Source organism: Somniosus microcephalus, chromosome 4 (genome assembly GCF_052327205.1).
Source record: "Somniosus microcephalus isolate GS21.2 chromosome 4, FLI_Smic_1.0, whole genome shotgun sequence".
Taxonomy (NCBI): Eukaryota; Metazoa; Chordata; class Chondrichthyes; order Squaliformes; family Somniosidae; genus Somniosus; species Somniosus microcephalus.
This window is the reverse complement of record NC_140990.1, coordinates 76,217,640-76,243,082: the sequence shown is the minus strand read 5'-3', so window position 1 is coordinate 76,243,082 and position 25,443 is coordinate 76,217,640. Positions and strand designations below refer to the sequence as shown.

Sequence of the window (25,443 nt, the reverse complement as noted above, 5' to 3'; positions counted from 1 at the left end):
AGCTGCACGGCCTCAACTATGACACGCAGCTCCTGTTTGTGGAATTGGGCCGTACGCGTGCCTACCTGTGGGAGCTGCCTGTCTTCTACCAGGAACTGCTATGGGTCTGGAACAGCATCGCCTCCAGGCGGAGTTCTCCCCCGTCAGGAGTGGCGGCTCTCCTTCAGGAGCCGCTGCTCAGGAATCCGCACCTCCGTGACCGCTGGATCGGGCGGCTGGCGGAGGGCAGGGCTGTGCCTGGCAAGGTGACCAGGGTCGGGGACCTGCTCGATGGTGGAGGAGCGGGCTGGATGGATGGTGCCGGAGGAGCTGGCGCAGCGCCTGTCCTGGGCCAACGTCCAGCTCGCGGCCAAAGCCATCGAGACGCTGAAAGCGGCACTGGGCCCTGACTCCACTAGGTGTATCGAGGAGGCTCGGGCACGTGGGGCGATTCTGTCAGAACTGACCCCTGTTCGGATGGAATTCCTCATTGGCACACAGCCCCGAAACCCTTCTCGGGAACCGGCGCCCCTCAACTTGAGCCGTCTCGGGGAAATGCCCTCCGTGCCTTTTAGTTCTGCGTGGAGGGGTTTCATGTACGGGCTGCTCCTGCACACTCGCCACTTTGCCATCTTCGCCTGCCATCCGGACACGCCTTGGCATGCCATCTTGCCATCTGGCGGAGGTGGAGGTCCCCAATGGGGGGCTCTCTACTCAGGAGTCCTCCCTTTATCCATTGGGGACTTGGCCTGGAGGGTGTTGCATGGAGCAGTTCCGTGCAATAAAATTTTAAGTAAGTTCACAGACTCCCAGGCCGCTTGCCATTTTTGCGGCCCAGAGGAGTCCGTGTTCCATATTTATACTGAATGTGAGAGGTTGCAGCCCCTGTTCCATTATTTGTAGGGGCTGCTCCTCGATTTTTGGCTGCACTTCAGTCCCTGTGGGAAGAGCTTTGAAAGCCCCGGGGAACTGAAGCGACACCAGCTTGTTCACACTGGGGAGAGACCATTTCAATGTTCTAAGTGTGGGAAGAGCTTTAAAAGCCCCGGGGAACTGAAGGCACACCAGCGAGTTCACACTGGGGAGAGACCATTTCAATGTTCTGACTGTGGGAAGAGCTTTAAAAGCGCCGGGGATCTGAAGGAACACCAGTGAGTTCACACTGATGAGAGGCCGTTTAAATGTCCTGACTGTGTGAAGAGCTTCAAAAGCTCCGGGGAGCTCAAGCAACACCAGCAAGTTCACACTGGGGAGAGGCCGTTCACCTGCTCTGAATGTGGGAAGGGATTCAGTGAATCATCCAAGCTGCAGACACATCAGCTTGTTCACACTGACGAGAGACCCTTTAAATGTTCTGACTGTGGGAAGAGCTTTAAAAGCTCCAGGGAGCTGAAGAGACACTAGCGAGTTCACACTGGAGAAGACGTTCACCTGCTTCGTGTGTGGGAAGAGATTCACTGAGTCATCCCACCTGTTGTCACACCAGCTTGTTCACACAGGAGAGAGACCGTTTAAATGTTCTGACTGTGGAAAGATCTTTAAAAGCTCCGGGGCGCTGAAGAGACACCAAAACCTACACACTGGGGAGAGACCGTTCACCTGCTCCTTGTGTGGGAAGGGATTCATTCAATCATCCACCCTCTTGTCACATCAGCTTGTTCACACTGACGAGAGACCTGTGAAATGTTCTGACTGTGGGAAGAGCTTTAAAAGCTCAAAGAACCTTAAGAGACACCAGCGACTTCACACTGATCATAGAATCTAACAGCACAGAAGGAGGTGATTCGGCCCATCGTGTCTGTGCCTGCTCTTTGAAAGAGCTGTCCAATTTACTCCCAAACCCCAGCTTTATCTCCAGAACTCTGCAAACTAGTCATCTTCAAGTACATGTCCAATTACCGTTTGAAAGTTCCTGTGGAACCTGATTCCAGCATCCTTTCAGATGGTGTGTTCCAGATCTTAACAACCCTCTGTGTGAAAACAATTCTCCTCATTCACCTCTAGTTCTTTTAGAAACTATTTTAAATCTGTGACCTTTGGTTACCGACCCACTTGCCAGAGTGAACAGTTTCTCCCTACTTGCTCGATCAAAACCCCTCATCATTTTGAACACCTCCATTCGGTCTCCTCTTAACCTTCTCTGCTCTAAGGGGAACAATCCCAGCTTCTCCAATCTCTCCACATAACTGAAGTCCCTCATCCCTGGTACCATCCTGGTCAACCTCCTCTGCACCCTCTCCAAGGCCTTGACATCCTTCCTAAAGTGTGGTGCCCAGAACTGTACACAAGACTCCAGCTGAGGCCAAAACCCTGCAGCTGTACAAAACCCTGGTTAGACCACACCTGGAGTACTGTGAGCAGTTCTGGGCACCACACCTTAGGAAGGATATATTGGCCTTGGAGGGAGTGCAGCGTAGGTTTACCAGAATGTTACCTGGACTCCAAGGGTTAATGATGTAAGCTACAGGCGGACCAAGTGATATCCAAGGTCAACGCTGAGCTATAGTACAGATGACAAACTTCGATCGGAGGTTCAAAACGATCTTTATTCACAGGCCTAGGGAGAACCTTCTGAGACCGCTCTCAGATCCGACTCCACCGAAAGTTTGGTGAGTTACTGATGCGCTATCAATTACTCAAAAGACTGAGGTTAAGCAAGTAACTAACAAGCTTTTATTAACAAGAGAATGAAGGTGTGCCTCATTCACTGGGCGCGTGTACTGGTCCTTGAGGAGCTTGAGAGCAGCCGTGTACGAGGTCGCGTCCTGGATGACCGAGTACGCTCGGTGGTTCACTTTGGAGGTCAGGACATCCAGTTTGTCCTCATCCGATTTGACCGTTGCAGCGGAGGCGATCAGGAATCTTTCAAAGCACTTAAGCCAGTGAGCAAACTTGGTGGATGCGTCCGCCTCCCGATGGTCTAAGTCCAGGCATGCTGGTGTGAGGATCTTCTCCATTATAAAAAATCTTGTTAATAAAATTGATGCGCTATCAATTACTCAAAAGACAACATCTACTGCACTACCTTCATCAACCCTCTGTTACTTCATCAAAGAACTCAATCAGTTTAGTCACACATGATTTACCTTTAACAAATCCATACTGGCTGCCCCTTATTAACCCATGCTTCTCCAAGTGAGAATTAATTTTGTCCTTGACAATGGTCTCTAGTCATTCACCCACCACTGACATTAGACTGATTGGCCTGTAGCTACCAGGTTTATCCCTCTCCCCTTTTTTGAACAGGGTGTAACATTTGCAATCCTCCAGTCCTCTGGCACCACTCCCATATATCTGAGGGAGATTGAAAGATTGTGGTCAGAGCTTCTGCTGTCTCCACCCTAGCTTCTCTCAGCAACCTAGGATGCATCGCATCTGGACCGGGTGACTTGTTAACTTTGAGTGGTGACAACCTATTTAGCACCTCCTTTCTATCCATTTTTATCCAATTTCTCTACTCCCCCCTCCTCTACTGCGACATTTACTTCATCCTCTTCTTTTTGTGAAGACAGATGCTAAGTACTCATTCAGTACCTCAGCCACGCCCTCTGCCTCCGTATGATGAGCTCCTATTTGGTCCCTAATCGGCCCCACCATTCCTTTAACTATCCTTTTACTTTTCATATGTTTATAGAAGATTTTTGGGTTCTCTTTTATGTTACCCGCTAATCTTTTCTCATATTGTCTCTTTGCCCTCTTTATATCCTATTTCATTTCCCCCGCACTCTCTGTATTCTGCCTGGTTTTTGACTGTATTCTGTACCTGACATTCGTTGTAAACCTCCTTTTTCTGTTTTATTTTAACCTTTATATCCTTTGTCATCGGGAGCTCTAGCTTTGGATGGCCCATCTTTCCTCCTTATGGGAATATGCTTGGGTATTACCCGAACTATCTCAGCCTTGAAGGCCTGCCATTGGTCATTCCCTGTTTTCCTCGACAATCTTTGTTTCTAGTCCACCTGTGCTCGATTCCTTCTCAAATCACTGAAATTGGTTTTCTTCCAGCTGGGTATTTTCACCACTGATTTTTCTTTGTCCCTTTCCATAACTACTTTAAACCTAATGATATTGTGATCACTGTTAACCAGATCCCTCCTGCCCCAGAACCGATGAGAGACCCTTTAAATGTTCTGACTGTGCAAAGTGGTTTTGGAGTTCATCCAACCTGCTGAGTCACCAGCGAGTTCACACAGATCTTCAAAGAAAGGAAGAGGTTTTAGAAAGGCTGGCGGCACTAAAAGTTCACAGCCATCTCAGAGTAGTGTCCCTTTAATTACAATCTCACAGAACAAGGAGAATCACTGTCCCTTTAACTACCACAAATCCCTGTGTGGCGGAGAGGGGGAGATACAGTCTGTCCCAGTAACTGTCGCAGAACAGAATCAGCGACCCTCCCCCACTCCCTGCTTTTCCTCAAGTGTCTCATCCTTAAAATTCTCATTCTTGTTTTCAAATCCCTCCGTGGCCTTGCCCCTCCATGTCTCTCTAATCTCTTCCAGCCCCTACAACCCCCCAAGATATCTGCGCTCTTCTAATTCCGGCCTCTTGAGCATCCCCGATTTTAATCGCTCCACCATTGGCGGCCATGCCTTCAGTTGCCTGGACCCTAAGCTCTGGAATTCCTTCCCTAAACCTCTCCATCTCTCTACCTCTCTCTCCTTCTTTAAGGTGCTCCTTAAAACCTAACTCTTTGACCAAGCTTTCTGCCTGAATATCTCCTTATGTGGCTCGGTGTCAAATTTTGTTTTATAACGCTCCTGTGAAGAGCCTTGGGATGTTTTACTACATTAAAGGCGCTTTATAAATACAAGTGGTTGTTGTTTCCTGAAACTAATAAATTCCCCAGAGGGAAAAAACTTGTTCTTTTACTCCCAAATATTAAAAAGTTTATTCTTCAGAAGCATGGGTTTATCTGCTTTCATTCATGAATTTAAAAAGTCTCTATTAAAATCTGAGCCAGTGTGTTGTGAGACAAAGAGCCTTGTGTCCAATAAGGGGAATAAAGGCCCACAGCCTCCCCTGGCCCCGGACCCTGAACAAGGGACTGGAGAAACTCGCTGCCCTGCGGATCAGACAATCAGCCGGCGCTAGTCCCGCCCCTCGGGCTCCCCGATTGGTTGGAGGACACGTCGCCGGCTCGCTCCTCCAGCCCAGCCCGGCTCGCTCCCTATTGGTCCGAAGCTCCCGTCAATCAGGCCGCAGGCCCGGGTCACGTGTCCCTCACTGACTTTACAAAAAAAGCCTTGCGCGGTGGCCAGGCGGAGCTGCAGGTCGGCGGGAGCAGGGTCGGGAGATTAACAAACTGTGGGTAGGCCGCGCCGTAGGGTTTAGAAAGTTGGAGAACGGCCTCAGGCCTGAATGAAATCCAGCGGCCTGGTCTGTGATCCGCCGGATGGCAGTGGTAAGGCTATTTCTTGGTGGCAGGCCCGGGTTAGGCGCTGCCATCTTGGTGGAGGAAAGACGGACCGGTTCCACCTGCAGCACGGCGCATGCGCGGCCACCTTGGTACAGGAACAGGTGTGGGCGGGGCTTCAGGATCACAGTGACCACTGAAACATAGAAGATAGGAGCAGGAGTAGGCCATTCAGCCCCTCGAGCCTGCTCCGCCATTCAATGCGATCATGGCTGATCATCCAAATTCAGTACCCTGTCCGTGCCTTCTCCCCATATCCCTTGATCCCTTTAGCCTTGAGAAATATATCCAACTCTTTCTTGAATATATTTAATGAATTGGCATCAACTGCCTTCTTCGTAGAGAATTCCACAGGTTCACCACTCTCTGGGTGAAGAAATTCCTCCTCATTTCTGTCCTAAATGGCCTACCCCTTATCCTTAGACTGTGACCCCTGGTTCTGGACTCCCCGATATCGGGAACATCCTTCCTGCATCTAGTCTGTCCAGTCCTGTCAGAATTTTATAAGTTTCAATGAGATCCCCTATCATTCTTCTAAACTCCAGCGAGTACAAGCCCAATCGATCCAATCTCTCCTCATACGTCATTCCTGCCATCCCAGGTATCAGCCTGGTCAATCTTCACTGAACTCCTTCCATGGCAAGAACATCCTTCCTCAGATAAGGCGACCAAAATTGCACACAATACTCAAGATGTGGTTTCACCAAGGCCCTGTACAACTGCAGCAAGACATCCTTGTTCCTGTACCCAAACACTCTCGTTACGAAGGCCAACATACCATTTGCCTTCTTAACTGCCTGCTGCACCTGCATGCTTACCTTCAGCGACTGGTGCACAAGGACACCCAGGTCTCATTGCACTTCCCCTTCTCCCAATCTATTGCCATTCAGATAATAATCTGCCTTCCTGTTTTTGCCACCAAAGTGGATAACCTCACATTTATCCACGTTATATTGCATCTGCCATGCTTCTGCCCAATCACCCAACCTGTCCAAATCATACTGGAGTTTCTCGGCATCCTCCTCACAGCACACATGCCCACCCAGCTTTGTGTCATCTGCAAATTTGGAGATATTACATTTAGTTCTCTTGTCTAGATCATTAATATATATTGTGAATAGCTGGGGTCCAAGGACCGATCCCTGCGGTACCCCACTAGTCACTGCCTGCCACTCGGAAAAAGACGCGTTTATTCCAACTCTTTGCTTTCTGTCTGCCAACCAGTTCTCTATCCAAGTCAGTACCTTGCCCCCAATCCCATGTGCCTTAACTTTACACGCTAATCTCTTATGCGGGAGAGACCAGGAGAGACAATGATTGACTCATTGATTTTATTCTCACTCTGCACACAGCGGGTGTAGAACTGAACCCAACCAGAGTAGAGGGAGGGGGAAAACTGGGAGTGGAGGAAAGAAATGTTGGAGATGGTGCGATGGGTTTGGATTTCAGCACAGGGAGGAGGGAGAGTGTGTGGGACAGGGATTTACAGCTTTGGGGAAACAAGAGAGGAAAGAATGTTCCATAGAAACTAGAATTGTCTGTTCTGAATTTCTATCCTGTACTTACAGTGATGACTTTTGTAAACTCCTTTTACAGGGTATTAGAAGGGGAGGATTAACAGATGGGAAACTCAAACCAAACATCACAACAAGATCTGACAGACTCACTTGATTCATCAGGACCTGAATATCATCGGCCTTTTTCCCTGTTCTGTCTGTGGGAAAAGATTTCAAACATCAGTGTGACTGGAAAAGCACTGAGACACACACACCCGAGTGAGAGTGTTCCAGTGCACTGACTGTGGGAAGAGCTTTAACCAGTTACACAGCCTGAAAAATCATCGTCCCATTCACAGCGGGGAGAAACCGTACACGTGTTCTCTGTGTGGATGAGGCTTCAACCGATTGTCCAACCTGGAGAGACACAAGGACACCCGCACCACGGAGAAACCGTGGAAATGTGGGGACTATGGGAAGGGATTCAATTCCCCGTCCCACCTGGAAACTCATTGACGCAGTCACACCGGGGCGAGGCCATTCACCTGCTCCGTGTGTGGGAAGGCATTCACTCAATCATCCCACCTGCTGATACACCAGCGAGTTCACACTGGAGAGAGACCGTTCTCCTGCTCCGTGTGTGGAAATGGATTCACTCGGTCATCCAACCTGCTGCAACACCAGCGAGTTCACACTGGGAAGAGACCATTCACCTGCTCCGTGTGTGGGAAGAGATTCACTCAGTCATCCACCCTGCGGAAACACCAGCTTGTTCACTCTGATAAGAGACCTTTTAAATGTTCTAAGTGTGAGCTGAGCTTTAAAAGTGCAAGTGGTCTGCTGAGACACCAACGCACTCACACCGGGGAAAGGCCGTTCACCTGCTCCGTGTGTGGGACGGGATTCACTAATTCATCCAACCTGCTGTCACACCAGCAAGTTCACTGAGGAGAGACCTTTTAAATGCTCGGACTGCGGGAAGTGCTATAAAAGTTCCGGGGAACTGATGTGCCATCAACGTGTTCACACTGGGGAGAGACCATTCAGGTGCTCTCACTGTGGGACTGGGTTCAGGCAGTCATCTGAACTCACTGTACACCAGCGCACCCACACTGGAGAGAGACAGTTCACCTGCTCCGCGTGTGGGAAGGGATTCACTCGCTCATCCCACCTCACTTCACCTTGTTCACACTGATGAGAGACCTTTTAAATGTTCTGACTGTGAGAAGAGCTTTAAAAGCAAAAGGAAACTGATGCAACATGAACGCAGTCACACTGGGGATTGACCGTTCACCTGCTCCATGTGTGGGAAAGGATTCACTCAGTCATCCACCCTGCTGAGACACCAGCGAGTTCACAAGTCACTGCAGAGGTTGGATTCTGCTGTTATTGCTGCTGTTAATCACATCCAGGACTGAACCATGTTCATTCTGACAGTTGGGTTTTGTTTCTGCTGAGGTTAATGACCCCTATAACTGGGCTGGAGTTTAATATTCTGGATATGCGTCAAATAAATCAGCTTTGTTTTCAATGCATTGTTGTAGATTTTTGTCTTCTCACCTGAGTGTTTAGCATCACCTGGCTGGAGCTCACTACTACTCAGAAGTGTCAGTAGGAGAGCATTTTGGTGACAGTGATCATAATTTGGTGAGATTTAAGGTAGTCATGGAAAAGGATGAAGATGAACCGGAAATAAAGGTTCTAAATTGGGGGAAGGCTGATTTTAATATGATAAGGCAGGATCTGGCCAAAGTGGTCTGGGATCAGCTACTTGTAGGAAAATCCACATCAGAGCAATGGGAGTCATTCAGAAAGGAAATAGAGAGAGTACAATGGCAACATGTTCCTGTAAAGGTCAAGGGTGGGACCAACAAGTCCAGGGAACCCTGGATGTCAAGGGATATACAAGAATGGATTATGAAAAAAAGGGAGGCTTTTGGCAGATACAAAGGTCTAAAAACAGTGGAAGCCTTAGAGGAGTATAGAAAGTGCAGGGGGGTACTTAAAAAAGAAATTAGGAGAGCGAAGAGGGGGCATGAAAAAACACTGGTGGGCAAAATAAAGGAAAATCCCAAGGTGTTTTATAAGTATATTAAGGGCAAGAGGATAACCAGGGAAAGAGTAGGGCCCATTAGGGACCAAAGTGGCAATCTGTGTGTAGAGCCGGAAGATGTAGGTGAGGTTTTAAATGAATATTTTGCATCTGTGTTCACTATGGAGAAGGACGATGTAGGCATAGAAATCAGGTAGGGGATTGTGATTTACTTGAACAAATGAGCATTGAGAGGGAGGAGGTACTAGCAGTTTTAGCATGCATAAAAGTAGATAAATCCCCAGGCCCAGAAGACATGTATCCCAGGCTGCTGTGTGAGGCAAGGGAGGAGATTGCAGGGGCTCTGACACAAATTTTCAGAACCTCTCTGGCCACAGGGGAGGTGCCAGAGGACTGGAGGACAGCTAACATAGTACCATTATTCAAGAAGGGTAGTAGAGATAAACCAGGGAATTACAGACCAGTGTGCCTAACATCAGCGGTAGGGAAATTATTGGAAAAAATTCTGAGGGACAGAATTAGTCTCTGTAGTGTATGTACCTTTAAGAGGAACTATGTTTTTGAAGCCCCTGTGTACTTTAGTACCAGCAGTGACCACTCGGGTATATAAGCCTGTATAGCGTCTTGTGTAGTTAGTTCACCTCCAGACTTTGTTCAGTAAACACTTGTTAAATCAACTCCTGCATTCCGTGTCTCCATTAACACACGGATCTAACAGTGGCGACGAGTTAGAAACGAACCTACCTGCAATTCGGCAGCACCTCAAGGAGATCGATTCCTCAGACGAAGGGCGAAGCCAGAAGCAAGAAAAAAAAAACTATGGTTTCACCAGCTAAACGGGCTGGTGGCAGGTAGTGCACTGATCCTTCCTGGGCTGCGGCGGGCTGGGGCTCGATCGGGTGGTTCTGCAGCGGGGCCAGGCAGCGAGTCGGAAAGCAGAAGCAAAGAGAGACAGAGGGTGGAACACTCAGGAGGCAGCCGGTGCTGCAAAGCAGGTCGGCGTTCGGACCGAGCAGAGGGAGGGGAAAGTCCCAGAGGGTCCGCTCCACGACGGGAACGGTTCTTCAAGTAACGGAGAAACTATTTAAAAGATATATATATAAAAAAAAAATAGAAATACCGCGAAAAGCTGCAGGTCGCAACGGGAACCGCGGAGAACAGCGTTGGCAGCAGCGGGAAAGCGCGGGAGGCGCCATCTTGACTCGGCGGGGAAGAAGGAAAAGCGCGGGAGGCGCCATTTTGGATTTTCAGGATGCCGAAGACTGGCAATATTACTGCTTTCGATAGTGATATAGAGGATTGGACCACATATGTGGAAAGAGTGGAGGTATATTGCAAGGCGAATGAAGTAGCAGATGATAAAAAGGCATCGGTACTTCTAAATCTGATGGGCGCAAGGACATACGGGCTGTTACGAAATTGATCACTCCAACCAAACCGATGGACAAGAATTTTAAGGAGATTGTTGATACCTTACAGGAGCACTTAAACCCAACACCGCTGCTGATAGCGGAACGATTCAAATTCTTCAGGAGGAATCAGCACAAGAATGAAAGTAACGCTGATTACCTCACCGAATTACGAAAACTGTCAAAGCACTGCCAATTCGGGGCAGGACTGGCAGATTCTCTACGAGACAAATTCGTCTGCGGTCTCCTAAGCGAAGGAACACAGAAAAGACTACTTTCTGAGAAAGATTTTGACACTGGACAAGGCTTTCAGTGTGGCTGTATCATACGAAGCAGCAGCAAGAGGAGCTGCAGAGATACAGCAAAAGCCACAGGACTTCGGCACCCATGAAATGACACGGGGTTTCGAGAGATGTTATCGCTGCGGCAGATCCACCCATGACCAGAAGGACTGCTGGTTCAAGGACAAAGCATGCAGGCAATGCGGAAAGATGGGACACATTGCACGTGTATGCAGATCTGGAAAGAAATCCGCTGACAGTAAAAAGGTCAATAAGGAAAAGTACAGAAAGGTACAAATGATGACGGACAGTAGCTCCGAAGACCAGAAAAGTGATAGCGACTCCGGAAACAAGAGACTAAGCTGTCTCAAATTACATAATGTAATTGCCAAAGAAGATTACCAGACCATTTGGGTTACCCTCACGATAGCGGGGTCCCCAGTCAAAATGGAGCTAGATACAGGATCAGCTCTGACCATCATGAGTCAACGGGATTACGAGCGGCTATTTCCGCATATACCTTTGAAAGACACATCCATTATCTTGAAGACATATACAGGGCAGAAAGTATACCCCAGAGAGAAAATAAGGGTGCCTGTTGTCTACAACGGCAAGGAAATACAGAAGTTGTATTTATACGTTCTGCAAGATGGCGGTCCACCGTTGTTGGGACGTGAATGGATCAGAAGGAAACTGGCACTCCATTCAGGCACTGACAGTGACCAGTAAGAAAAAAAATGATGATGATGTCATACCTGTACGATTAAAAGAAATCTTGGCTAACGCCAAAGAAGTGTTTCAACAGGAACTAGGAACCCTGAAAGGCGCCACCGCCTCAATAAAAGTGGAAGATGCGGCAATTCCCAAGTTTTCTAAGGCAAGGCCGGTGCCATACGCAATTCATCCAGCCGTCGAGGCAGAGCTGGAAAATTTGGAAAAAGCAGGCGTGTTATCCAAGGTAGATTGGAGCGAGTGGGCAACACCCATCATCGGGGTCATGAAGAAAATGTTGAATAATGATAAATCTGAAGAACAGAGAAAAGTTCGCATCTGTGAGGAGTTCAAGGTGACTGTAAACCCGATTCTTTACATGGTACAGTATCCTCTTCCGAGGATAGAAGATATTTTCGCCTCACTATCCAGAGGGAAACGTTTCACCAAAATTGACTTAGCACAGACATATCTACAGATGGAGGTTGAGGAGGCCTCTAAAAAGTATCTCACGATAAACACACACAAAGGCCTGTACCAGTACAATCGACTGGTTTTCGGAGTGGCATCAGCTCTGGCTATCTGGCAAAGAGCTATGGAGCAAGTCCTGCAAGGAATTCCGGGGACTCAATGCTACCTAGACGACATCCTTGTAACAGGAGAAAACGACGAGCACCTTGCCAACTTGGAGCAGGTGCTCACGAGGCTGAGAGAACGGGGCCTACGAGCAAATCACCCCAAGTGTGAATTTTTCCAGAAACAAATATCATATTGTGGCCATGTCATTAACGAAGAAGGGATGCATAAGTCACCTGAAAAAATTGAAGCGGTCGTAAAAGCCCCCGCGCCTGAAAATGTCTCACAATTAAGGTCGTTCCTGGGATTAATAAATTACTTTCATGAATTTTTACCGAACTTGTCAATGGTTCTGCACCCTCTTAACGCACTGCTACAAATGGGAGTAGTTTGGAAATGGAGCGAAGACTGTAAACGTGCCTTCCATAAATGCAAAGGCTTGATCACGTCCAGGGAAGTGTTGGCTCATTACAACCCATCACTGCCAATCAGACTGGCGTGCGATGCATCCCCTTACGGCGTGGGAGCAGTATTATCGCATAGATTCCCTGATGGCTCGGAGCGGCTGATAGCTTTTGCGTCACGCTCATTGAACTCAGCTGAGCGTAACTATGCCCAGATCGACAGGGAGGCACTCAGCCTGGTGTGGGTGGTGAAGAAATTCAACCATTACCTACACGGACAAAAATTTACCTTGTTGACTGACCATCAACCCCTCGTCTCCATATTCAACCCTAAAAAGGGCGTTCCCATTATGACAGCACAAAGGCTATAGAGGTGGTCCCTTTTCCTAGGGGCACACCAATATGACATAGAATACAAAGGAACAAAACAGCATGGGAATGCTGACGGGTTATCGCGCCTACCGTTGCCAACGGTAGAAGAGGCGCCTACAGTTGACCCAGTGGAGATGTTCCACTCGACCATAGTGGAATGCCTACCGGTGACAAATTCTACCATTGAAAAGAAAACGAGAAATGACCCGACTCTCTCACGAGTCTATGATTTAACAGTGAAGGGATGGCCAGCACATGGCGAACCACTGTTGCCAGCATTCTCGCAAAGAAGAGAACAGCTGTCAGTGTGCCGAGGAACCTTGATGCGTGGAGCCAGAGTGGTGATTCCACCCAAACTCAAGGATAAAGTGCTAAAGGAGCTTCACGAGGGGCATCTGGGTGGAGTGAAAATGAAGAACTTAGCCAGAGCATTTGTGTGGTGGCCAGGTATCGATGGAGACATCGAAGAAATGACCAAGAGCTGTCTAGGATGTCAGAAGGTCCAAAACGCCCCACCACAAGCCCCTCTACATCCATGGGAGTGGCCCTCATCTCCATGGCAAAGGGTACATATCGACTTTGCTGGTCCATTTATGGACTCAATGTTCTTAATCGCGGTAGATGCACATTCCAAGTGGCCGGAGGTAATAAAGATGTCCTCCACCACCACGGAAAAAACCATCACAGTATTAAGGACCATATTCGCCAGGAACGGGCTGCCTGAACAGATCTGCTCTGATAATGGACCGCAATTTGGATCCGAAGAATTCAGGAAGTTCTTAAAAAACAATGGGGTTAAGCACTACACGTCCGCCCCATACCATCCCGCCACCAATGGATTAGCTGAAAGGTTTGTCCAGACCTTCAAGAAGGCCAAAAAGACATAAATCTACAACATAAGGTAGATAACTTCTTGTTTGCGTACAGGAATGCAACACATGTGGTTACAAACCAAACCCCCGCCATGATGTTTTTCAATAGAAGACTAAGATGCCGGCTGGATTTGGTCAAGCCAAACATCAGAAGGGACGTAGAGAACCAGCAATTTCAAAGCATGAATGAAAGGCCAACTAGAACCTTCCAGATAGGTCAATCAGTTTTGGCCCGGGCCTACCGTACCAAGAAATGGCAGCCTGGAACTATTTGCACACGACTAGGACCGCTGATGTATACCGTGGACATTGGAGAAAGCATAATAAGGCGCCATGCTGACCAGATCATAGAGTCATCCGAAAAAGGACACCACAACTCTATACGCCTAGTGATGAAGCAGAGATACCCATAGTATCTACCTCCGATCCGGTGATACTGGAACCAGATGAACCCGACACTGGCATTGAAGCCGAATCGACCTTGCCAAAAGGACCTGCTACACCACCGAAACCTACTACACCACCGAGGCGTTATCCGGACCGAGTCAGGAAGCCTCCAGAGAGACTGAATTTGTAATTGATTAACTTCAGCAAATGTGTAGATTATTGTTCTTGTAAAAATGTTATGTACTATTTATCTAAAAGGGGAGGAATTGTAGTGTATGTACCTTTAAGAGGAACTATGTTTTTGAAGCCCCTGTGTACTGTAGTACCAGGAGTGACCACTCGGGTATATAAGCCTGTATAGCGTCTTGTGTAGTTAGTTCACCTCCAGACTTTGTTCAGTAAACACTTGTTAAATCAACTCCTGCATTCCGTGTCTCCATTAACACACGGATCTAACAGTCTCCACTTGGAGAAGCAAGGATTAATCAAGGATAGTCAGCATAGCTTTGTCGGGGGCGATCATGTCTAACCAATTTGATTGTATTTTTTGAGGGGGTGACTAAGTTTGTGGATGAGGGTAGTGCAGTTGATGTAGTCTACATGGACTTCAGTAAGGCTTTTGACAAAGTCCAGCATGGGAGACTGGTCAAGAAGGTAAGAGCCCATGGTATCCAGGGCAATTTGACACATTGGATCCAAAATTGGCTTAGTGGCAGGAGGCAGAGGGTGATGGTCGAAGGTTGTTTTTATGACTGGAAGCCTGTGTCCAGTGGTTACCGCAGGGATCAGTGCTGGGTCCTTTGCTGTTTGTAGTGTATATTAATGACTTAGATATGAATGTAGGAGGTATGATCAGTAAGTTCGCAGATCACACGAAAATTGGTGGAGTAGTAAATAGCGAGGAGGGAAGCCTTAGGCTACAGGACGATATAGACAGGTTGGTCAGATGGGCAGAAGTGGCAAATGGAATTTAACCCTGAAAAGTGTAAGGTGATGCATTTTGGGAGGACTAACAAGGCAAGGGAATCTTCTTCTTCTTCTTAGGCAGTCCCTTGGAACCGAGGATGTCTTGCTTCCACATTAAAAATGAGTTCGCAGGTGACTAATGAGTCCAATGCGGGACCTACAGACTCTGTCACAGGTGGGGCAGATGGTGGTTGAAGGGGTGGGTGGGTGGGGTGCTTGGGTTGACGTGCACTCCTTGCGCTGCCTGCGCTTGGCTTCCGCTTGCTCCCGGCGAAGAGACTTGAGGTGTTCGGCACCTTTCCGGATGCTTCACCTCCACTTTGTGCGGTCTTGGGCCAGTGATTCCCAGGTGACAGTGGGGATGTTACACTTTTTCTGATCCTCCTTGAAAAAGTGTAACATCCCCATGGGGTATGGGATACTTGCCTTCATTAGCTGAGGCATAGAATATAAGAGCAGGGAGGTTATGATGGAGCTGTACAAAACGCTAGTTAGGCGACAGCTGGAATACTGTGTGCAGTTCTGGTCACCACTCTATAGGAAGGATGTGATTGCATTGGAGAGGGTGCAGAGGAGATTCACCAGGATGTTACCTGGGCTGGAGCATTTCAGTTATGAAGAGAGACTGGACAGGCTGGGGTTGTTTTCCTGAGGGGGGACCTGATTGAGGTGTACAAAATTATGAGGGGCATAGACAGGATAGATAGAAAGGAACTTTTCCCCTTAGTAGAGGGGTCAATAACCAGGGGGCATAGTTTCAAGCTAAGGGGCAGGAGGTTTAGAGGGGATTTGAGGAAAAACTTTCAGCCAGAGGCTGGTTGAAATCTGGAATTCACTGCCTGAAAGGGTGGTAGAGGCAGGAACCCTCACAACATTCAAGAAGCATTTAGATGAGCACTTGAAATGCCATAGCATACAAGGCTACGGGCCAAGTGCAGGAAAATGGAATTAGAATAGATAGGGCTTGATGGCCAGTGCAGACACGATGGGCCGAAGGGTTTCTTTCTGTGCTGTATAACTCTATGACTCTATGAGAAAGGACAATCTGGGGGAGGATCGTACGGCGGGAACAGAACTTCAGCCTGGACACAGTCCTTCAGGGCCACACTGAGAGGGGCAAACGGCACTTTGGTCTCTATCGTCTCTCTTCACTGACAGCAAAGTCTCCGTGCGGGTTAATCTTGAGGCCTGTAAGAAATGTGTCCCAGCCGCTCTCTTCCATGGTTCAGAGCTCCAAGGCACAGAACAGAAGGCTCCTTTACAGCTGTGTTAAGAGTCAGGAAGAACAACGGTGAATGCTGGAAATGTGCTATCAAATCAGAGATTGGTGTCAAACTGCGATCTGTTCCTGACTGAAAGCGAAACGGCAGGTTTAAGTTTCCAGTCTAAAAATGACTGGCAATTATTCTATGAAGATTTAACGTGTTTGTGGGACAGTCCTGAGTCTACCATTTTAAGGTAGGTGTTAACTCGATTAAAGTAAGTTAGTTAAAGTCTGCATTAAAATAGCAGATGGAGGAGTTCACAGGAGCCTGTGCTGGTACAATTATACAACAGACATTTGATCTCCAGATAAAGAAGGACCTGCAGCGTGTTTCCAGGAATTCCCTGTTTTATTGATGTGTGTGTGTTAGACACCAGGATAACTAAAAATACACGACCCGGAACATCCACGGGGGTGCGATCCCGACAGTTACTCTGGGATCACTCCCGCTGTGGAACTCCACCACTGACCCTGCTGAAGGTTGTAGGCTCAGGGAGTGGGGCCTCCAGGAGTGGACGGTAAGAAAGCTGGGCTTCGGTATCCTGACAAATATATGGCGAGGAACCAGAGGAATCCTTACTGAGGAACCGTCTGGGGTTTTACCGGCCAGTGTAGGTCTAGGGGTGAATGATTCCTGACTCCCCGAACTGTCTTACATTGAACCCAGTTCAGATCAAGGTGACTTCAGTTTATAGAAGAATAGAGACAAATATCACCCACAATTGAGGGAGTCAAAAGCAGCCATTAGAGAAGCTCAGAGATCTTTTGGAAGATGATGTACAATTGTGGTAATAATAGTAAAAGCTTTTCCAGCTCCGTCAGGAGTCAGAAGCCAGAGTTACACAGAGTTACATAGAATTACAGAGTCTACAGCACAGGAACAGGCCATTCGGCCAACTGGTCAATGCCGGTGTTTCTGCTCCACACGAGTCTCCTCCCACCACTCTTCATCTAACCCTATTAGCATATCCTTCTATTCCTTTCTCCCTCATGGGCTTATCTACCTTCCCCATGAATGTATCTGTGCTATTCACCTCAACTACTCCTTGTGGTAGCACGTTCCACATTCTTATCTCTCTTTGGGTAAAGAAGTTTCCCCTGAATTCCCCATTGGATTTATTAGAGACTGTGTTATATTTATGACCTGTAGTTTTAGACTCCCCACAAGTGGAAACATTTTCTCCATGTCCACCCTCTATAACCTTTTCATAATCTTAAAGACCTCGATCAGGTCACCCATCGGCCTTCTCTTTATTCTAGAGAAAAGCGCCCCAGCCTGTTCAGCCTTTCCTGATAAGTATATCCTCTCAGTTCTAGGATCATCCTTGCAAAGCCTTTTTCCACCTTCTCCAGTGTCTCTATATCCTTTTTATAATATGGAGACCAGAACTGTTCACTGTACGCCAAGTGTGGTCTAACCAAGGTTCGATACAAGTTTAACATAACTTTTCTGCTTTTTAATTCTATCCCTCTAGAAATGAACCCCAGTCCATTGTTTGCTCCTGTTATGGCCTCATTAACCTGCGTCGCTCCTTTTAGTGATTTGTGTATCTGGACCCCGAGATCCCTTTGCTCCTCTACCCCATTTAGATTCTTATTTTCCAAGTAGTATGTGGCCTTCTTATTATTCCTACCAAAATGCACCACTTTTCTTAAAATTCATTTGCTAATTATCTTCCCATTCTGGAAGTTTATTAATATCTTCCTGCATGTTGTCGCAGTCTTCCTCAGTATTAACTCTACCTCCCAATTTGGTGTCATCGATAAATTTTGAAATTGGACTTCCAATTCCTGAGTCCAAATTGTTTCTGTAAATGGTGAACAACAGTGGTCCCAGCACCGATCCCTGTGGAACACCACGTCCCTCCTTTTGCCAGTCTGAGTAGCTACTCCCAACCCCTACTCTCTGTTTTCTGTTTTGTAACCAGCTTGCTATCCATAACAGTTTGTAAGATCAACAAGATGACCCAGGTCAGGCCATGTGGAGTGAAGGGCCAGGCAGCAGAATGGATGGAAAGCTGGCTACAAAACAGAAATCAGAGGGTTGGAGTTAAGGGAAGTTTGTTGCAATATTTCCATCCATTCTGCTGCCTGACCTTTGACTCCACACAGACTGACCGTGGTCATCTTGTAGACCGTACATACTGCAGACACAGTGCACCAGTGGTGGAGGGGGTGGATATTGAGTCCTGTGGCAGGGGTGCTGATGAAGTGGATTTCTCTGTCTGTGAGTTCTGAGGCATCGCTAGTGGCGTTTTTCACCACTTTCCACCTTTAAAAAAACCTTGCTGCCAGTTTATTAAAGCCATTAACAGCCGCTCGGGTGGGACATACCAATAAATGAGGCCTTAAACATAGAAACACAGAAGATAGGAGCAGGAGTAGGCCATTCGGCCGTTCGAGCCTGCTCCGCCATTCAATTAGATCATGGCTGATCATCCAAATTCAGTACCCTGTCCCTGCCTTCTCCCCATATCCCTTGATCCCTTTAGCCTTAAGAAATATATCCAACTCTTTCTTGAATATATTTAATGAACTGGCCTCCACTGCCTTCTGTGGTAGAGAATTCCACAGGTTCACCACTCTCTGGGTGAAGAAATTCCTCCTCATTTCAGTCCTAAATGGCTCACCCCTTATCCTTAGACTATGACCCCTGGTTCTGGACTCCCCGGCCATCAGAAACATCCTTCCTGCATCTAGTCTGTCCAGGCCTGACAGAATTTTATAGGTTTCAATGAGATCCCCTCTCAATCTTCTAAACTCCAGTGAGTATAAGCCCAATCGACACAATCTCTCCTCATACGTCATTCCTGCCATCCCAGGTATCAGCCTGGTAAATCTTCGCTGCACTCCTTCCATGGCAAGAACGTCCTTCCTCAGGTAAGGCGACCAAAACTGCAGACAATACTCAAGGTGCGGTCTCACCAAGGCCCTGTACAACTGTAGCAAAACATCCTTGTTTCTGTACTCAAACCCTCTTGCTACGAAGGCCAACATACCATTTGCCTTCTTAACCGCCTGCTGCACCTCCATGCTTACCTTCAGCGACTGGTGCACAAGAACACCCAGGTCTCTTTGCACTTCCCCTTCTCCCAATCTATTGCCATTCAAATAATAATCTGCCTTCCTGTTTTTGCCACCAAAGTGGATAACCTCACATTTATCCATATTATAGTGCATTTGCAATGTTTCTGCCCAGTCACCCAACCTGTCCAAATCGTACTGGAGTTTCACGACACCCTCCTCACAGCATACCCTCCCATCCAGCTTTGTGTCATCTGCAAATTTGGAGATATTACATCCAATTCCCTCGTCCAGATCATTAATATATATTGTGAACAGCTGGGGTCCTAGGACCGATCCTTGCGGTACCCCACTAGTCACTGCCTGCCACTCGGAAAATGACCTGTTTATTCCAACTCTTTGCTTTCTGTCCGCCAACACCTTGCCCCCAATCGCATGTGCCTTAATTTTGCACGCTAATCTCTTATGCGGGACCTTATCGAAAGCCTTCTGAAAGTCCAAATACACCACATCCACTGGTTCTCCCTTATCTATTTTACCAGTTACATCCTCAAAAAATTCCAGTAGATTAGTCAAGCATGATTTACCTTTTGTAAATCCATGTTGACTTTGTCCGATCCAGTCACTGCTTTCCAAGTGCTCTGCTATTACATCTTTTATAATGGACTCTAGCATTTTCCCCACTACCGATGTCAGGCTTACCGATCTATAATTCCCCGCTTTTTCTCTACCACCTTTTTTGAATAGTGGGGTAACATTAGCTACCCTCCAATCCATGGGTACTGTTCCACAGTCTATCGAGTTCTGGAAGATGACCAGCAATGCATCTACTATTTCTAGGGCCACTTCCTTAAGTACCCTGGGATGTAGACCATCAGGCCCTGGAGATTTATCGGCCTTCAGTCCCATCAATTTTCCTGACACCATTTCCCTACAAATACTGATTTCTTTCAGTTCCACCCTTTCATCAGACCCTATGTTCCCCGGCTTCTCTGGGAGGTTATTTGTGTCCTCCTTTGTGAAGACAGAACCAAAATATGTATTTAGCTGGTCTGCCATTTTTTGTTCCCCATTATAAATTCCCCTGATTCTGACTGGAAGGGACCTACGCTTGACTTCAACAATCTTTTCTCTTCACATATGTATAAAAGCTTTTATGGTCAGTTTTTATGTTCCCTGCAAGCTTACTCTCATATTCTATTTTCCCTTTCTTAATTAATCCCTTTGTCCTCCTTTGTTGAATCCTAAACTGCTCCCAATCCTCAGGATTATTGCTTTTTCTGGCCAATTTATATGTCCTCTCCTTGGATCTTATGCTATCCCTAATTTCCCTTGTTAGCCATGGTTGAGTCACCTTTTTTGTTTTATTTTTATGCCAAACTGGGATGAACAAATTCTGTAGCTCATCCATTCGGTCTTTGAATGTTTGCCATTGCCTATCCACCGTCAACCCTTTGAGTGCCATTCCCCAATCAATCCTACCCAACTCGCTCCTCAGACCATCGTAGTTTCCTTTATTTAAATTGAGGACCCTAGTCTCTGATTCAACTACTTCATTCTCCATCTTAATGAAGAATTCAATCATATTATGATCGCTCCGACCCAAGGGGCCTCGTACAACAAGATTGCTAATTAATCCTTTCTCGTTACATAATACCCAGCCTAAGATGGCCTGATCTCTGGTTGGTTCCTCGACATATTGGTCCAGGAAACCATCCCGTAATCACTCCAGGAATTCCTCCTCCGCAGTATTGTTACTAATTTGGTTGGGACAATCTATATGTAGATTAAAGTCACCCATGATGACTGCTGTGCCCTTATTGCACGCTTCTTTAATTTCCCTTTTAATGCCATCCCCAACCTCCACCTTACTGTTTGGAGGTCTATATACCACTCCCACTAACGTTTTTTTCCCCTTAGTATTTCTCAATTCTACCCATACAGATTCCACCTCATCAGAGCTAATATCCTTCATTACAATTGTGTTAATCCCTTCTTTAACCAGTAATGCTACCCCACCTCACTTTCCTTTTTGCCTATCTTTCCTGAATATCGAATACCCCTGGATGTTGAGTTCCCAGTCTTGGCCATCCTTGAGCCACGTTTCCGTAATCCCAACCAAATCGTATTCGTTTACCTCTATTTGCGCAGCCAATTCATCCACCTTATTACAAATGCTCCTCGCATTAAGACACAAAGCCTTCAGGCTTGTTTTTTTAACGCTCTTAGACCTATTAGAATTATTATTTACTGTGGGCACGTTTGATTTAAACCGTTGATTTCTCTGACTGCCACTTTTGTTTTTCTCCTTCCTATCTTTTGCTTTTATCCTTGTTTCCCTTTCCTCTGTCTCCCTGCTCATGTCCCCAACCCCCTGCCATTTTAGTTTAAACCCTCCCCCACAGCACTAGCAAACACTCCCCCTAGGACATCGGTTCCAGCCCTGCCCAGGTGCAAACCGTCCAGTTTGAACTGGTCCCAACTCCCACCAGAACCGGTTCCAATGTCCCAGGAACTTGAATCCCTCCCCCTGGCACCATTCCTCTAGCCACGTATTCATCTGAAATATCCTTCTATTTCTACTCTGACTAGCACGTGGCACTGGTAGCAATCCTGAGATTACTACCTTTGAGGTCCTGTTTTTAAATTTATCTCCTAACTCCCTATATTCCGCTTTTAGGACCTCATCCCGCTTTTTACCTATATCGTTGGTGCCTATATGCACCACGACAACTGGCTGTTCACCCTCCCCTTCCAAGATGTTCTGCAGCCGCTCGGAGACATCCTTGACCCTTGCACCAGGGAGGCAACACACCATCCTGGAGTCTCATTTGCGGCCGCAGAAACGCCTATCTATTCCCCTTACAATTGAATCCCATATTACTATAGCTCTACCCCTCTTTTTCCTCCCATTCTGTGCAGCAGAGCCACCCCTGGTGCCAGGTAGTTGGCTGCTGCTGCCTTCCTCTGATAAGCCATCCCCCCCAACAGTACCCAAAGTGGTGTATCTGTTGGAGAGGGGGATGGCCACAGGGGACTCCTGCACTACCTGCCTGCGCCTAGTACTCTGCCTGTTGGTCACCCGATCCCTTTCTTCCTGTCCAACCTCTACCTGTGGTGTGTCCAACTCCGTAAACGTGCTATTCACAATGTCCTGAGCATCGTGAACGCTCCAGTATGCATGCAATCGCAGCTCCAGCACCGCAATGCGGTCTGTCAGTAGCTGCAGCTGGAGCACTTCCTGCACATGTAGTTGTCAGGGACACAGGAAGTGTCCCTGATTTCCCACATATTGCAGGAGGAGCATATCACGTGGCCCGGCTGTCCTGCCATGACTTACCCTTTAATTAATTGAATTTAAATTAAATCAATCAATCCCACTATTACACTACAGTTAACTGGTTTACCAACAGTCCCCGCTACACCAGTTTCCCTTAGAATGACAGGCCTGAACCAGAATTAGAAAACATTTAGTAATTAAACCAGACTGGGCGGGGCCTGAGGTGTGAGTTAGTAACGGAAGATCCTCCAGTCTGCAAAACAGCCATTTACCACAACTCGCTGTTTTCTGTCCTTAAGCCAATTCCTTATCCAAGCTGCCACTGACCCACCTATTCCATGAGCCTCAATTTTGTTAACCAGCCTTCTATGTGGTACTTTGTCAAATGCCTTCCAAAAATCCAGGTAGGCAACATCCATTGCATTCCCTTCATCAATCCTCCCTGTTACTTCATCAAAAAATTTAATTAGATTAGTCAAACACGATCTTCCTTTTACAAATCCGTGTTGGCTCTCCTTAATTAGCTTAAACCTCTCCAAATGCCCGTTAACTTTTTCATTGATTATTGTTGCTAAAACTTTACCCACCACTGATGTTAAACTGACCGACCTGTAGTTACTAGGATTGTCCTTGCACCCTTTCTTGAACAATGGTGTCACATTTGCCACTTTCCAATCCTCAGGCACCTACCCCGCATCTAGGGAAGATTGGAAAATTATGGCAAGCACTTCCACTATCTCCTCCCCCAATTCCCTTAGCAACCTGGGAGGCAAACTATCTGGACCAGGCGACTTGTCCACTCTAAGCCTTTCTAGTACATCCTGTCTATCAATTTTCACCCCTTCCATTGCTTCTACCTTTTCCACTTCCACCGATATTTTGTCAGCATCCACCTCCTTAGTAAACACTGATACAAAGTACTCATTAAGTATTCTAGCCTTGCCCTGCGCCTCTAAGCATATATCACCTTCTTTGTCCCTAATAGGCCCCACCCCGCCTCTTACTACCTGCTTACTGTTTAAATGCCAGTAGAAGATTTTTGAATTTGCTTTTATGTTAACCACCATTCTACTCTCATATTCTCTCTTTGTCAATCTTATTTTCATCTTCACTTCCCCTTAACTTATTGTATTTGGTCTGGTTCTTCCTTGAAAAATTCACCTGACATGCATCATACACCCTCTTTTTTTGTTTCATCATCTTCTCTATCTCCCTCGTCATCCAAGGAGCCCTTGCTTTGGTTCCCTTACCCTTCCCTCTTGTTGGAATGTACCTAGCCTGTACTTGGAGCATCTCCTCCTTAAAGATCACCCATTATTCCGTTACAGTTTTTCCTGTCAGTCTTTGGTTCCATTTTACCCTGGCTAGATCCTTTCGCATCCCATTGAAGTTAGCCCTATTCCAGTTTAGAAGTTCCACTCTAGATTGTTCCTTGCTCCTCTCCATTGCTAATCTAAATCTTATGATACGATGATCACTCATACCCAAGTGTTCTCCCACAGACACTTGGGCGACCTGGCCCACCTCATTCCCCAGCAATGCCTCCTTCCTAGTTGGGCCAAGGACATACTGGTGAAAAAAATTCTCCTGAACACAATTCAGAAATTCCTCTCCCTCCTTTCCCTTTACCCCAGCATTATCCCAATCGATATTTGGGTAATTAATGTCCCCCAATATCACCACTCTATAGCTCTTGCATATCCTTGCAATTTCCCTGCAGATTTGCTCCTCTACCTCCCTCTCACTATTTGGAGGGCTATACAATACCCCCAATAACATGATCATATTCTTTTTGCTCCTCAACTCAATTCAAGGACTCTCATTATAAATTAAGGGGAAAGATCAGACAGCGGTTCTTAAAAAAACACTGCAGCCCCGACAAGTCAATCAGCTATATATCCATAATATGAAACTCCATCCCATTTATAGGGGTTATTAACATCAGCAGAAACAAACCCCAACTGTCAGAATGAACATGGTTCAGTCCTGGATGTGATTAACAGCACCAATAACAGCAGAATCCAACCCTTGCAGTCACTTGTGAACTCGCTGATGTTTCAGCAGGTTGCATGATAGACTGAATCCCTTCTCACACACGGAGCAGGTGAACGGCCTCTCCCAGGTGTGAACTCGCTCGTGTGTCAGCAAGTTGGATGAACGATTAAATCCCTTCTCACACACGGAGCAGGTGAACGGCCTCTCCCCAGTGTGAATTCGCTGGTGTGTCAGCAGTTAGGATGACCAAGTGAATCCCTTCCCACACACAGAGCAGGTGAACGCCCTCTCCCCAGTGTGAACTCGCTGGTGTGTCAGAAGCTCAGAAGAATGAGCGAATCCCTTCTCACACACGGAGCAGGTGAAAGACCTCTCTCTGGTGTGAACTTGCTGGTGTGTCAGCAAGTGGGATGGCCGACTGAAGCCCTCCCCACACACGGTACAGATGAATGGCCTCTCCCCAGTGTGAACTCGCTGGTGTAGAATGAGGTTGGATGACTGCTTGAATCTCTTCCCACAGTGAGGGCAGCTGAATGGTCTCTCGTCATTGTGAACTCGCTGATGTGTCTGGGGAATGGACGAGCGAGTGAATCTCTTCCCACATACGGAGCAAGTGAACGGCCTCTCCCCGGTGTGACTGCGTTGATGAATTTCCAGTTGGGAAGGGTAATTGAATCGCTTACCACAGTCCCCACATTTCTACGGTTTCTCCGTGGTGCGGGTGTCCTTGTGTCTCTCCAGGTTGGACGATCAGTTGAAGCTTCGTCCACACACAGAACACGTGTACGGTTTCTCCCCGCTGTGAACGGTGCGATGTTTTTTCAGGCTGCGTAACTGGTTAAAGCTCTTTCCACAGTCAGTGCACTGGAACACTCTCACTCGGGTGTGTGTGTCTCGGTGCTTTTTCAGTCAAACTGATGTTTGAAATCTTTTCCCACAGACAGAACAGACAAACATTTCT

The 25,443-nt window shown here is 47.1% G+C and overlaps 1 pseudogene; it reads left to right on the top strand.

Annotated features, from left to right (window-relative positions):
- The first annotated feature begins 5,337 nt into the window (after positions 1–5,337).
- The window catches only part of LOC147119269 (uncharacterized), a 53,164-nt pseudogene continuing 33,058 nt past the window's right edge, over positions 5,338–25,443 (top strand).